Source organism: Cyprinodon tularosa, unplaced genomic scaffold (assembly GCF_016077235.1).
Source record: "Cyprinodon tularosa strain WSP-4 unplaced genomic scaffold, ASM1607723v1 ctg69, whole genome shotgun sequence".
Taxonomy (NCBI): Eukaryota; Metazoa; Chordata; class Actinopteri; order Cyprinodontiformes; family Cyprinodontidae; genus Cyprinodon; species Cyprinodon tularosa.
In genome coordinates this window covers 3,136,883-3,150,301 of record NW_024039440.1, presented here as the reverse complement: position 1 = coordinate 3,150,301, position 13,419 = coordinate 3,136,883, and positions in this window count along the sequence as shown.

Here is a 13,419-nt window from a genome sequence, read left to right as displayed (position 1 = left end):
GGACTTCCAGAGTTCCACTTCCTCATCTGCTAGCACACTCTGCCTCGCCTTCAGCAGCTGAAAAAAAAACAATGAATCAGCGCACTGCGTATGGACACAACACATCTATCAATGCACCTGAAAAATAGTCACCAAATAAAGTCTTACCCTCTTTCTTCTGGCCCGACTCCGAGCAGATAGCCTGGCAGCCTCTGCACCCAGCGTGCTGGCTAGCAGCGTGTATCTGAAGCTCCTGCATACCGTCTCATAATACGTCTTACAGGCAGCTGGAAAACAATTAAATGAGAGTGGTATGAATAAAAAAAAAAAAATCAAACGCAAGTCACAGTAACAAGGAGGGAGAAAACATTAAAACAAGTCACTTACACACAATGTCGTCTTTATCAACATCGTGCAAATCCGAGCAAATAGGAGGTCACCGCCTCATTGTGAGGCGACTGTAGTCTGTGGAAAAAAAAAAAAGTACAGCTATGGTCGGTATCCATCCGTATCCATGTCCTTTTACCGCAGAATGAAAGCATATTCTTTAAACCTTACCCTTGCTCCGGTTCATAGCGCCTGCAATTAGTCTCCGAGTTGTTAAGACGGCATACTGCTTCCTGTGAATCACAAAAAATACACTTTAATAAAGCTTTAGGCTAGGCTGCTTTTAGCTTACCTAGCTAGGCTAGGTTGTCTTTAGCTTGCCTAGCTAAGCTAGGCTGCTTTTAGCATAGCTACCAGTAATCGAACATATATTTACCGCTAGCGTGGCATTGTGCACCCGTCTTCTCTTCCTCGAGTTCGTATATCCCGCAAAGTTGCTCGACTGCAGAGTAGGGTGGCCAGATGTCCGGCTTTAGGGCGGACAGTCCGGATTTTCATTGCACTGTCCGGCGTGTACACAGCCGGACGTGTATTTGTCCTCCTTTACCCCCATATTCCACATACTCCGTCAACGCTCCGCCCCGCTCGCGTACGGAGTACTTGTCTGTCATGTAAATCAATGAGAGCTGTTCCACATCCTCCGCTCGTCACCGCCCACGTACGTCTTCTCCGTCCTTCACCGTCAAAATACGGAGCTGAGCTATTTTTTGCTCCCCTCCGGTCCGTCCAGATCAAGACCCGCTATTGCAATCGCACCAAACAGAAAAAAGAATGTAGAGAAGACCCGGTTTGTCAAATTAAATTATAGTAAAAACAGTTCGGTATCTAGAAATTAGAGCATAGTTTGTATATATTCCCAAAAACTAAGAGCAATTAATTAAATACTTGGATGCAGACTATTGGTGCTTCAACAGACCAGGAAGAAGTTGTGAGATTCTAGAGTGAATCTCACAACTTTAAAAGAAAATTCTTATTGCAGGAATGGATGAGATGATGAGTTTGGAAGCAGAGAATAAAAAGAGTTCATACAAACTATGTATGATCCTAGTTATCCCTGTTACAAAAATCCACAACAGAAAGAAAATATTTGGGCAGAAACTGAACATCTGCTGGATGATGATGGGGATTTTTTTAATATGTCAGATTAAATTAAGCGTTCACAGGTTTTATACAGGAATGAGGAGCTCTAATTTAATGCTCTTTTAATGCTATTAGAAATAATTTTAATGCCATCAACAAGTATCATGTACACAAGTTATTAGTTTACATGAAATAAGGAGCTGTAAGCACAGTTCCCTGACTCAAGTTAATACATATATATATATATATATATATATATATATATATATATATATATATAGATATATATATATATATATATATATATATATATATATATATATATATATATATATATATATAGATATATCTATAGATATATATATATATATATAGATATATCTATAGATATAGATATGGATAGATAGAGAACACAGAATTCCTCTTTTCCAGCCACTTTTTGCAGCTTGCATCGTCCTATTCTCTAGCTCTTTCTCGAGCTTCTTTTCCAAACAACTGCTTTATGATCAATTGCAGCAGTTCTGCACAAATTAATCGTGTTAAAAAATGGTCACTTTTTAAACACCACAATGTATTAAATAAATACAAATGCTGGGAACCAATTCTTTTTTTACATTTCTTTAATATTTTGTTCTATTCAGCTACACAAGCATCCTCTTTAAACTACTAAGAATTGTGCTATAAATGTGACTTTACCCGATTCTTATGTACACCTTAGTAATTTATTGATATGCCGCACAATGTCCTCCTTTTTGGTGCTATAGAAATGGCCACCCCCCGCCATCTTGTCCTCTATGGACTGCAACCTGGAGTGCATCGAATTCTCCAGCTGAGTGAGCCGCTCATTCATGTCGGCAGTATGTTGGGCAAGCTGACGAGACAGTCCGCTGATAGCAATCATTAGTTTCTTCTCGTCAGTCTGCGGGCTGGCCGAAAGTTGTGGACTAAGAGCAGTTGGAGGCGAGTTGAACGCGAGACGTCGTGCAGCCATTGTTCACGTAACAACAAAATACAAACACGGTAACTGGAGATGAAGTTCTTCTGAGTATAGTAACACAAACATGTCTGCTAATATGCTGGTCTCGCGAGAAGTCGTAGTGCACAAAAGCTCACACGTGATTGGACGATGGGGCCGAAGGCTCATCAGGCTCCTCCAATCACATACGACGTCATTGTTATACGGAAGGACTCGCGAGAAGAGCTCGCGTCGCTCCATTCTGGAAGGTGGCGGTAATGCAGCTATAAATTGTTTGCAATTGCAATTGTTTGTCTCCATAAGATTGAATTTGAGCAGGTGGACATTAGAGATAATAAATGCAACAACAAGTTTTTGAATCAATATTCTATAAATTATATGTACCCAGGAAGAACAAAAAGCACAGCTCTCTTACAAAATTTTAAGAAATCTATGATAGTCAAAATTAGGACAAATTATTTGAAATTCCCAATTCCTCCTAAATATAAAGAATTACAATTTAAAATAATAAATAACATATATCCTTCAAATGAGTTTTTAAGAGAGAGATTTAAGTTTAATGTTGAGAATTGTGGCTTTTGTACAACTCAATTGGAAACAGCTAAACATCTTTTTTATGAATGTAAAGAAGTATTAAACTTATGGGATCAACTTCGAACCTTTCTGTCTTCTAAAACAATAAATTTTGATTTTATTTCCTGGCAAAACATTCAATTCGGTTTATCCATTAAAGAAAAAAAAATTTGAATTTTTAATCAATATTCTAATAATTGTAACAAAGTATTATATCCATAAATGTCGCTATGCAAAATGCTCCCTCTCAATCTCTGCTCTCAAAAATGAACTTTCCCTTTTCAAAAGATGTCTGAGAAAGATGCAGAATTTAAATGCAATTAAATTGTTTGAGTTAATTGAAGAATTTCAGTTGGTAGTCCCCACTGATTAATTTACTTTAACTACTATTATTATATTATTTATTTTTATTTATTTTATACTTTGTTCCAGCCTGTGCATTTAATTTTATTTTTCAAAAGCAGGAGTTGTGATATTTCTTCTTGTATTGAAATATTTGTTATTGACTTGTTATTTGAGATTGTTATTGTTTTCTTATATATTCAATAACAAAAAAAAAAAAAAAGTGGAAATCTAAAAAAAAAAATTAACCATTACAGCCAACTGATTCTGATTAAAACTAATTTTTGAAGTAAATTATTTTGTGTATTTTTTTTACATAACATTTGCATACACAGTAATCTAGCGTACTTTAATTAAATAAATCAATTCAAGCTAAAATGTAAGAGTCTATAATTAGGCCATACTGAGGCTGATCTATTTCTACCATCTATTTGGGGGATATTTATTACCACACTTTGGGCCACTTAATACCAATTTAGCATGCTGACCTATGTCCTTATGACCACAGTGTACCAATCTTCTGATGGCTACTTCCAACAGGATAATGCGCCATGTTATAAAGTGAATCATCTCAGAATCATTTCTTGAAACTTTTCCACTTAAGTAATTGTGAATTGAGCATATTGACAGACAACATTTTATTTTTTATCTTAAATGCAAATAAAAAAAAAAATAATTACTGCTCTAAATGTATTGCTCTGTCAGCTAAAGATCTGTTTTGGTCTCTATACTTTAATTAAATAAATCAATTCAAGCTAAAATGTAAGAGGCTATACCTGATCTCTTTGTATCAGAGATTTTCTTACCCAGGGTTGCAGGGGGGGTAAAACCCCCCCTGCAACCCTGGTTTGCATTTGTATAGCTCACAGCATGTTCATTTACATGTTAAAGCCTCCCCTAGAATTCCATGGGGGGAAGGCATGGGGGGAACACTGCCTAAGAAATTCCACGTCAATTTCTGACAATTTACGGGAGTTTTCGGCGAAGCCTGCAAATTGTCGTAAACTGCCGCTAACCTGAAGTTCCACGACAATCTACAGTGCCGTATATTGACGAAAATCCCACTTTTCATGCAGTGAAGGGTGTTGATGGAAGCAGCACAGCTGATGTTTCTTTCCAGGATGACGTCATTATCATCCTGGTTATTATAATTAGCTGGCAATACCACACAGCGGCAATGCATCCATATTTTCCCGTATTAAATCTTAGAAATGCCACGGATTGCTGGTTATCAACATTATTTGTTTCCTCAGAAAATGTACCCTTTTTTCTACATTAAAGTTCTGAGCTCTAAGTCTGTTTTTTAGATCTGAGAGCATCAGATTTAAATGCTATTGTAACTTATGTAAGTTAATCTACTAATTTTCGGACTGTCATATGTTGTTCCGTTAAACCACGTCCACCTGGCTTGTGTTAAAACAACAAATGAAAGTGGGAATTGATCTCAAATTATGGCCAACCAGTTAATAGCATAGTAGCATACACAAAAATACATACACAAAAACCTCCACAAAGGAAGAAGAATTTATCAACAAAAATGATCCAACTCCAGGTCAAACACATTTCAGTTAAAAACTCTTAGCCAAGCGAGTGAAACTCAAGTAAACTGAGCTACTGTGTACTTAAAAAAAAAATTAAAATTAAAAACTTCAATATACATAGATTTGTTCTGCATGTTCCCCTTCTCCATACTTCCTGTGATCTTGTCAAGGAAGGACCTGGTGAGAACATGAGTTCTTGTGTGAACTGAGAATCAGCCCCAGGTTTTGCTTACGCAATGGTGATAGTGGCTAACACACATAAGGGGGATTTTAACAGGGCCTTTTGGTCATATTTTGGCAATAAAATGTAATGAGCATATCATAAAGCATATATATTAACATCACATTCGTGTTAAACCCCTTTATAAACAACTCAAACATGTCAGCATTAGGTTGAACACCATGCAGTTGCCTTTAGCAGCTTGTATGCTTGTTTTATATAACAGCAAAACATATGAAATTATCTGAAATTATCTGAAACAAATTTCTGTTTTGCAGGAAACACTTTCCTTAACTTTGCCAGACCTGCAACCTCTGTGATCGCAGTTAAGAAAAATAGTGGTGTCTCTTATGTTTAAGGTAATTTAGCACATCCAGGACTTCTGTGGGCTGCATGACAAGATGGCAAAAAAAGGTTGCATGTCCATCAATCTATCCATTTTTCATTATGTTTATCCCAAGTTGGGTCACAAGGGCTGCTGGTGCCTTGTGAACCCCTCCTGTCTCCAGGGGTAGGGGTCGCAGGGCAACACAGAGACACTCAATCCTCACACTTAAGGAGAATTTAGAGATTAACTTAACAGTCGTGTTTTTGGGCTGTGGGAGTAAACCGGACTACCTGGAAAGATCCCACGTATGCTCAGGGAGAACATACTAACTGGTGCCCATCTCCAGCCCATGTCAATGGGCGAGAGGCAGGGTACAAACTGGACAGGTTGCCAGTCCATCACAGGATGTGACACTATCACAGGGCAACACAGAGACAAACAGGACAAACAACCATTCATGCACACACGCACACCTAAGGACAAATTAGAGAAGCCAATTAACCTGACAGTCATGTTGTTGGACTGTGGGAGGAAGCTGGAGTACCCGGAGAGAACCCATGCATGCTCAGGGAGAACATACAAACTCCATGCAGAAACACCCTGAGCCGGGAATCAAACTCAGAATCTTCTTGTTGCTAGACAGCAGTGCTACCCAGTATACAGGTGCTGGTCATAAAATTAGAATATCATGAAAAAGTAGATTGATTTCAGTAATTCCATTTAAAAAGTGAAACTTGTATATTATATTCATACATTACATACAAACTCATATATTTCAGATGTTTATTTTGTTTAATTTTGATGATTACAAATGACAACAAATGAAAATCTCAAATTCATCATATCAGAAAATTAGAATATTGTGAAAAGGTTCAAAATTGATGGCCCCTGGTGCCACACTCTAATCAGCTAATTAACTCAAACCACCTGCAAAAGCCTTTAAATGGTCTTTCAGTCTAGTTCTATAGGCTACACAATCATGGGGAAGACTGCTGACTTGACAGTTGTCCAAAAGACGACCATCAACACCTTGCACAAGGAGGGCAAGACACAAAAGGTCATCGCTAAAGAGGCTGGCTGTTCACAGAGCTCAGTGTCCAAGCACATTAATAGAGAGGCGAAGGGAAGGAAAAGATGTGGTCGAAAAAAGTGTACAAGCAAGAGAGATAACCGCACCCTGGAGAGGATTGTGAAACAAAACCCATTCAAAAATGTGGGGGAGATTCACAAAGAGTGGACTGCAGCTGGAGTGAGTGCTTCAAGAACCACCACACACAGACGTATGAAAGACATGGGTTTCTGCTGTCGCATTCCTTGTGTCAAGCCACTCTTGAACCACAGACAGCGTCAGAAGCGTCTTGCCTGGGCTAAAGAGAAACAGGACTGGACTGCTGGTGAGTGGTCCAAAGTCATGTTCTCTGATGAAAGTAAATTTTGCATTTCCTTTGGAAATCAAGGTCCCAGAGTCTGGAGGAAAAGAAGAGAGGCACTTCATCCACGTTGCTTGAAGTCCAGTGTAAAGTTTCCACAGTCAGTGATGGTTTGGGGTGCCATGTCATCTGCTGGTGTTGGTCCATTGTGTTTTCTGAGGTCCAGGGTCAACGCAGCCACATACCAGGAAGTTTTAGAGCACTTCATGCTTCCTGCAGCTGACCAACTTTTTGGAGATGCAGATTTCATTTTCCAACAGGACTTGGCACCTGCACACAGTGCCAAAGCTACCAGTACCTGGTTGAAGGACCATGGTATCCCTGTTCTTAATTGGCCAGCAAACTCTCCTGACCTTAACCCCATAGAAAATCTATGGGGTATTGTGAAGAAGAAGATGCAATACACCAGACCCAACAATTCAGAAGAGCTAAAAGCCACTATTAGAGCAACCTGGGCTATCATAACACCTGAGCAGTGCCACAGACTGATCGACTCCATGCCACGCCGCATTGCTGCAGTAATACAGGCCAAAGGAGGCCCAACTAAATACTGAGTGCTGTACATGCTCATACTTTTCATGTTCATACTTTTCAGTTGGCCAACATTTCTATAAATCCTTTGTTTTTATTGGTCTTCAGTAATATTCTAATTTTCTGATATGATGAATTTGAGATTTTCATTTGTTGTCATTTGTAATCATCAAAATTAAACAAAATAAACATCTGAAATATATGAGTTTGTATGTAATGTATGAATATAATATACAAGTTTCACTTTTTAAATGGAATTACTGAAATCAATCTACTTTTTCATGATATTCTAATTTTATGACCAGCACCTGTAGATTTAACATCCTTTTTTAATCAGTTAGAATATTCATGATTGCCCTTCGATTTGTTTGTCTAATTAAGGTATCTACATTTACAACTTGAAAAGGATTTTTTTATTAGTTTGATGTAATGTTTTACTCTTGAGGGTAATTTTATTTGAAGGTCTGAAAAGATCAGTCTGTATGTTATTAAACTATATAGTTTGCTTAATTTGTTGAGTTTAGTTTGTATAGTAAAATGGTTAATTTCTTTTATATGATTGTAGATTCAAATGCACATCATACAAAGTTTTGTCACACTGCAACAAGAAACTTCAATGTATTTTATTGAAATTTGTTATAAACAAACACAAAGTAGCGAATAACAGCAAAAATGAAAATTTTTATATTTTGTAATGTGACATGCCTTCCCTTGCAAAGATTCAATTCCATAAAAGTGTTTGCTCTTAAACATTTTTGCTTTTTACAAGCTTATAATGTGTAAAAACTATCTGCCTCATGGAAATGTTTATCAGCCTGTGTGAGCTGTCTTCACACTTTTCTGTATGTGAAATCTGTTTCTTTCAAGCTAGCTATGGAGGTGGAATAAGTCTAAACTTGCACAAATTCCAGAAGGTACATTCTACCCATGAACAGCTGGATTCTGCTCCCTATTGAACATGATTTAACTTTGACCATGCAAGCAGATCCAAGCATATTTCAAAAGCTTGGCTGAGTTGTTGAAATATTTTTTGAAGATTACTAATAGATTTAACAACATATAAGTCTTATCTTGAATCTAATCTGAGTCTTGAAGCATTCGGTCATGGCTTAAACCCAGCCTGTAGAAACTCACAATTGAGCAACTAATAGTTCTGACTATAAAAACAGCTATTTTTTTGTTATTCCTGTTCTTTTTTTTAACTAGCCTTAAAGGCAAACATTTTATATTAGGTCAGCACCACCAATGTAGAAAAGGTTGTCTTGCCCTAGGATTTGGTGAGTAAATATTTGCCTGCCCTAGATCAATTAGATACGTAGATTAGTTAGACATTGTTAATATCCAGTTAACAAACTGAAACTGTGTGAAAACTACATTTGACAGGTCTTAAAATTAGCATTTTTTCTCCAGAATACAATTTCAGGTTGGTTTTAGAGACAACAATTTAAAAAACAAAATATAAACTTTGGCAGGTTTATTAAAATCTGAATGTCTGGAGCAGAAAAAAAGGGAAGCTTATGCTTGTGTAAGGTATATGCCTCAGCAGATTAAATACTAGTTGCTGCATGTGCTAACTCCAAACCCAGCCAAAATATCGGCAATGCAGATATTTTGTGGCTGCAGGTTCATATCCTGGGCTTCAGTATCTCTCTGCCAGACTTCCTGGTCCTGCAGACTAAGATCCTTGCTCCCTATAGCCATCAACACCTACAACAAATCAGTGAAAAACTGCCAATAACCTACAGTAACATTTAATCTCATTCATGGATTTATATAAAAAAAATTAAGTGAATTAAACTAAATGGAATTGAATTGCTTTTGTAAGTTTTTCAAAATAATTATTTGGAATTCATTTGGAAATATCTTCGTTCTGACTCTGCAGTTTTTTAATCATGTTGTTGATTTTACAGTTTTTAACACCAGTTTTTTTTAATTTCTTCTAAGAGAATTTCCATTCTTTAAACTCCAAGTTTATTTGGCAAAACAGTTATATAGTTTACTACAACACCATGGCTTACTTGTGAAACTAATTTAACCCTTTCCTGTATAAATAGCTAGTAGCACCAAATTAGAAAAAAACCCTACTCATTTGCTTTGGCTCATTTCTTTGTACTTTTGCCAAATTAGCCTTGATTGTTCAGCACATCACAATGGTGCACCTGCACAGGCCCATATCAAATAGTTCACCCGTACTTCAAAACTAAAATCCTTTTTCTTAGCAATAGTCAGTGCCCCCAAAATGGATCATCCCTTTGATATTGTATAAGCATTGCAGATGATTTGTCACTTTTGTAGAGGAGTACATTACAGCTTTTGTTTATTGTATGAGCCAAGCCTGAGGATTTTAATGGCCACACCATTCTCAGAAATTGCAGCACACATGTTTATATAGACCTCTCACTGGCCTGGGGCATCCATGCTAGCCCAGCAGTCAGTAACATTATCACTATTGGCCCTTGACCAGGTTCAAGCCATCTTTATTCACAAAAAACAGGATTGTTTCCTTCTAATACTTTAACTCTCTAAAATAAAAAAAATACGATAAATTAAAAAGATTAATAAGTAAAAAATATAAAATTGGTAATACAGATGGGTCATGCACAACAGGAACAGACAATTACAAAATGTTGAAGTCAAATAAAGTAAGTACCTGGTTTCTGAAATCTGCTGAAAGGGGTACTGAAGGTGGACACAACATCGAGAATCACTGTTTCCTGTATGTACGGTCAGGTTATAATGATAGAAAATTACTAAATTACATGTACATACTTATACCACAGCTCTTTTACTCTATCAGAATTTCATTTTAAATGGTACCTTGTAAATTTGCCTCATGGTCATCTGACGCTTCTTTAATATCTGGTCTAATGAGGCTTAAAGAGTTATTCACAGTATTATGTCCTTGACTCATTTTAACAATTCAAAAGACTATTAGGCATGTGATGACTTATACAACAAGATCGTACTTGTCATGATTCTACCCTTTCTAGACTTTTTCATTCTGTTTAACTGTTCTTTTAGGGTTCTCAGTTATGCTTTATTTTTATGATATTCTGTGTTTGTCAAGATTTATATTATTTTTGAATTCTTAGTTTTACTTTTTCTTATTTCTTTCAGTTATCTATTTTCAGCATTGGAATATTATTTATTTATTAGTGTAGTTTCAGTTGTAGTCATCAGTTTAATTTCATCTAGCTTTATTTAAGTTCTTTTCTGGTAACAGTTAGATCCTGTGGTTTTCCCTTGTTATTCTTTGTTGCCCTCTAGTGTCCTTTTTCTTTCCCCTTTGCTCATTTCTAGTCGCTTATGTCCACAGCTGCTCCCTATCAACTGATTATCTCCCTTGTACCTCATGTGCAGTTCTTCATGGCTGCATTCTCTTGGTTGTTTCTTCTGTGCATCTCCTAGTTTTGATTCCTGAGTTGTCAGTAATTTTTGGATTAATACTTCTACCTCTTCATTAAATCTGCAGGAAACATCTGAGCCTTTGGGTCTTCTACAAAACCCCATAGACCCTGACAGTACTGACATGTTTTAACGGGAATCAACAAATTAGATCTGCAATATCCTTTTTTTTTCTTTTTTTTTTTGGAAAATGTGATAAATGTAGGCTAACTATGCTAACTGTAGGATTCTTGTGCTTCAACATTTGCAAAGAAGCCCTGAGACACTTGAGAAATGAACAAAGACTTTTGCAATTTGATCAAATGAATGAGAAATGTTATTCTGCTGCAGGGGCGATTCTATGATCAGAGGTTTAGGGGTGCTAAGCACCCAGGCAGATTTCTGGACAGGCAAGATACATTTATTTGTTTTATACATACATTTTCTACATTTTTGAAACTTGCTAAGTGCCTAAAATTTAGACACACTCCGGATAAAAAAAGGGATAAATTCACCACAGTAATTCTTATGAAAAGCAAACTGGAAAATAAATATAAATAAAAAAATACAAAGTTATGATTTGATAGATTGAAATATTGATTTTGAATTGTGATTTTAAAAATAATTATTTAAAAAACAGTCCCAGACACATTAAAGCACCTTGCACATGAACATTTCATCAACAAACGTTCAACAGGAGAAGATCTGACTGAACATTTAAGAAATCACCTGATTGCAGTGATTGCTCAACATTTTAGTTAAGGAGCTCCATCGTGCTGGTTTACTTGTTTTTTTTTTTTGTTTGGTTATTATTAATATTACTTAATTTAATGGCATGATTTTTGTCAAATTTTTTCTATGTTACTGGAAGCTGATTTTTTTTCCATCTTTAAGGGGAGAATATGTATACTCTTGAGATATATATATATATATATATATATATATATATATATATATATATATATATATTTTTTTTTTTTTTTTTTTTATCCAAGTGCTGTAAAGTTTTTAGACTGTTCTATATTTAGTATGTTTTTGATGTACTTTTTTCAATTTAAAAAGTGCATACATTATTAAAAAAAAAACATATTTTTGGTGTGCTTCGATTCAACCTAAGGGTGCTTCAGCACCCCCAAAAAACGGTCTACAAATGCCTTTGTTCTGCTGTCAACAATTTTCCAGTTGCTTGGAGGTTTGTCCATGTTATTTTAAGAATGTCATTTCTTTTTTTAGAAATGATTCAAACCAATGGAGAAAAACTTAGTCTGATGTTATGATCCAGGGATCTCTCAGTACTTTAGAAGCCTTTTTAACCAATACTTGTTTACTCAAGTAATTTCTTGGATGACTACGTTTTACTTTAACTCGAATGAAAAATATTAGAGTATGGCTTCTATTGAGTCATATTGTTGGATACTCTAACCAAGCTCTGCCCATCAGACTCCTTTGAAGAGGAATAACTGAGGAAGGCCCTAATCCAAGGTTTAAGGTTGAGCTTAGCTACACTTTAAAGGAACCTAATTTCGACTAATCGCTATGTCGGACATTGTATTTTCAGTCATAATTAATATCTTATTAGATAAAGTGTGGGAAGATAGGCTTATTGTAGATTTATAGATTAGTTATTCATCTCAGATCTCTCTTCACAATTACAAAATGGAAAAAACTTTTGACTTATTCATCTGCTGCCACATCTAACCATGCAGCTTGAACAATACAAGAACACAAATACACGTTTCTGAATAAAAAGAAACTCATCACCGTGGTTCACCATCATTTTTGTAAAGTTATTAGATATGGATAAAACTCATTCCACTTATTGTCTTTACTACAATATATACCGGTATTACAAAATTCAGGTATAAAACCAGTAATGTATTTTAAGACAAAACATTTGTGGTAAAAAAATATATATATATTTGATCAATGTAATTAGTTTGCGGCAGTGGCTCAGAGGTAAAGAATACAACCAACAACAATTTCCTGTGGGATAATTTTCAAGTAAAGCCCACACGGGCCAAACAAATTAATTTAAAAATGGATTCATCACAAATGCTAAAGACAAAAATCAAAAAACAAATAGCAGCTACAAAAGGAACGAGCACACAAAGGAAAACATAACAGCAACAGCTGGATACAATGTAGGAAGTGGTAAGTGACAAAGGGAACTATCTGCCCTATAACCTTTGGGGATGTGACCAAAGACATGGTAACCAGATAAGTTAACAGAGGGGAACACTGGGGCGAATGAGAGCACAGGGGAACTAGGCAAAACGAAAAATGGATTCACTATTTAATCAGAAGGTAGGGACTAAAATAAGAATCTAAAACAATAATCCAATAAAAAAAAAAAGAATATAGATAAATAGAAGACCGAAAGAGACTAAACATTAAAAAGGTATTAAATTGAATAATTAGCCTCCAAAACTAAATGTACCCACAGATCACAGATGGCGATCTGGAGCACACCTGACAACTGCTTAATCATTTAGGTAAGTTATTTAGCTAACCTAGTGTGCCACATAACACAGCTGCATTGTTGTTTTGTTTGTTTGATGTCATTATATTAAAATTCTTCTGTTTGGATGTTAGAAGGCTTTTGTCCAATTCAGACTAATAACAGTAACTTACATTTTTAAGATCTAAGC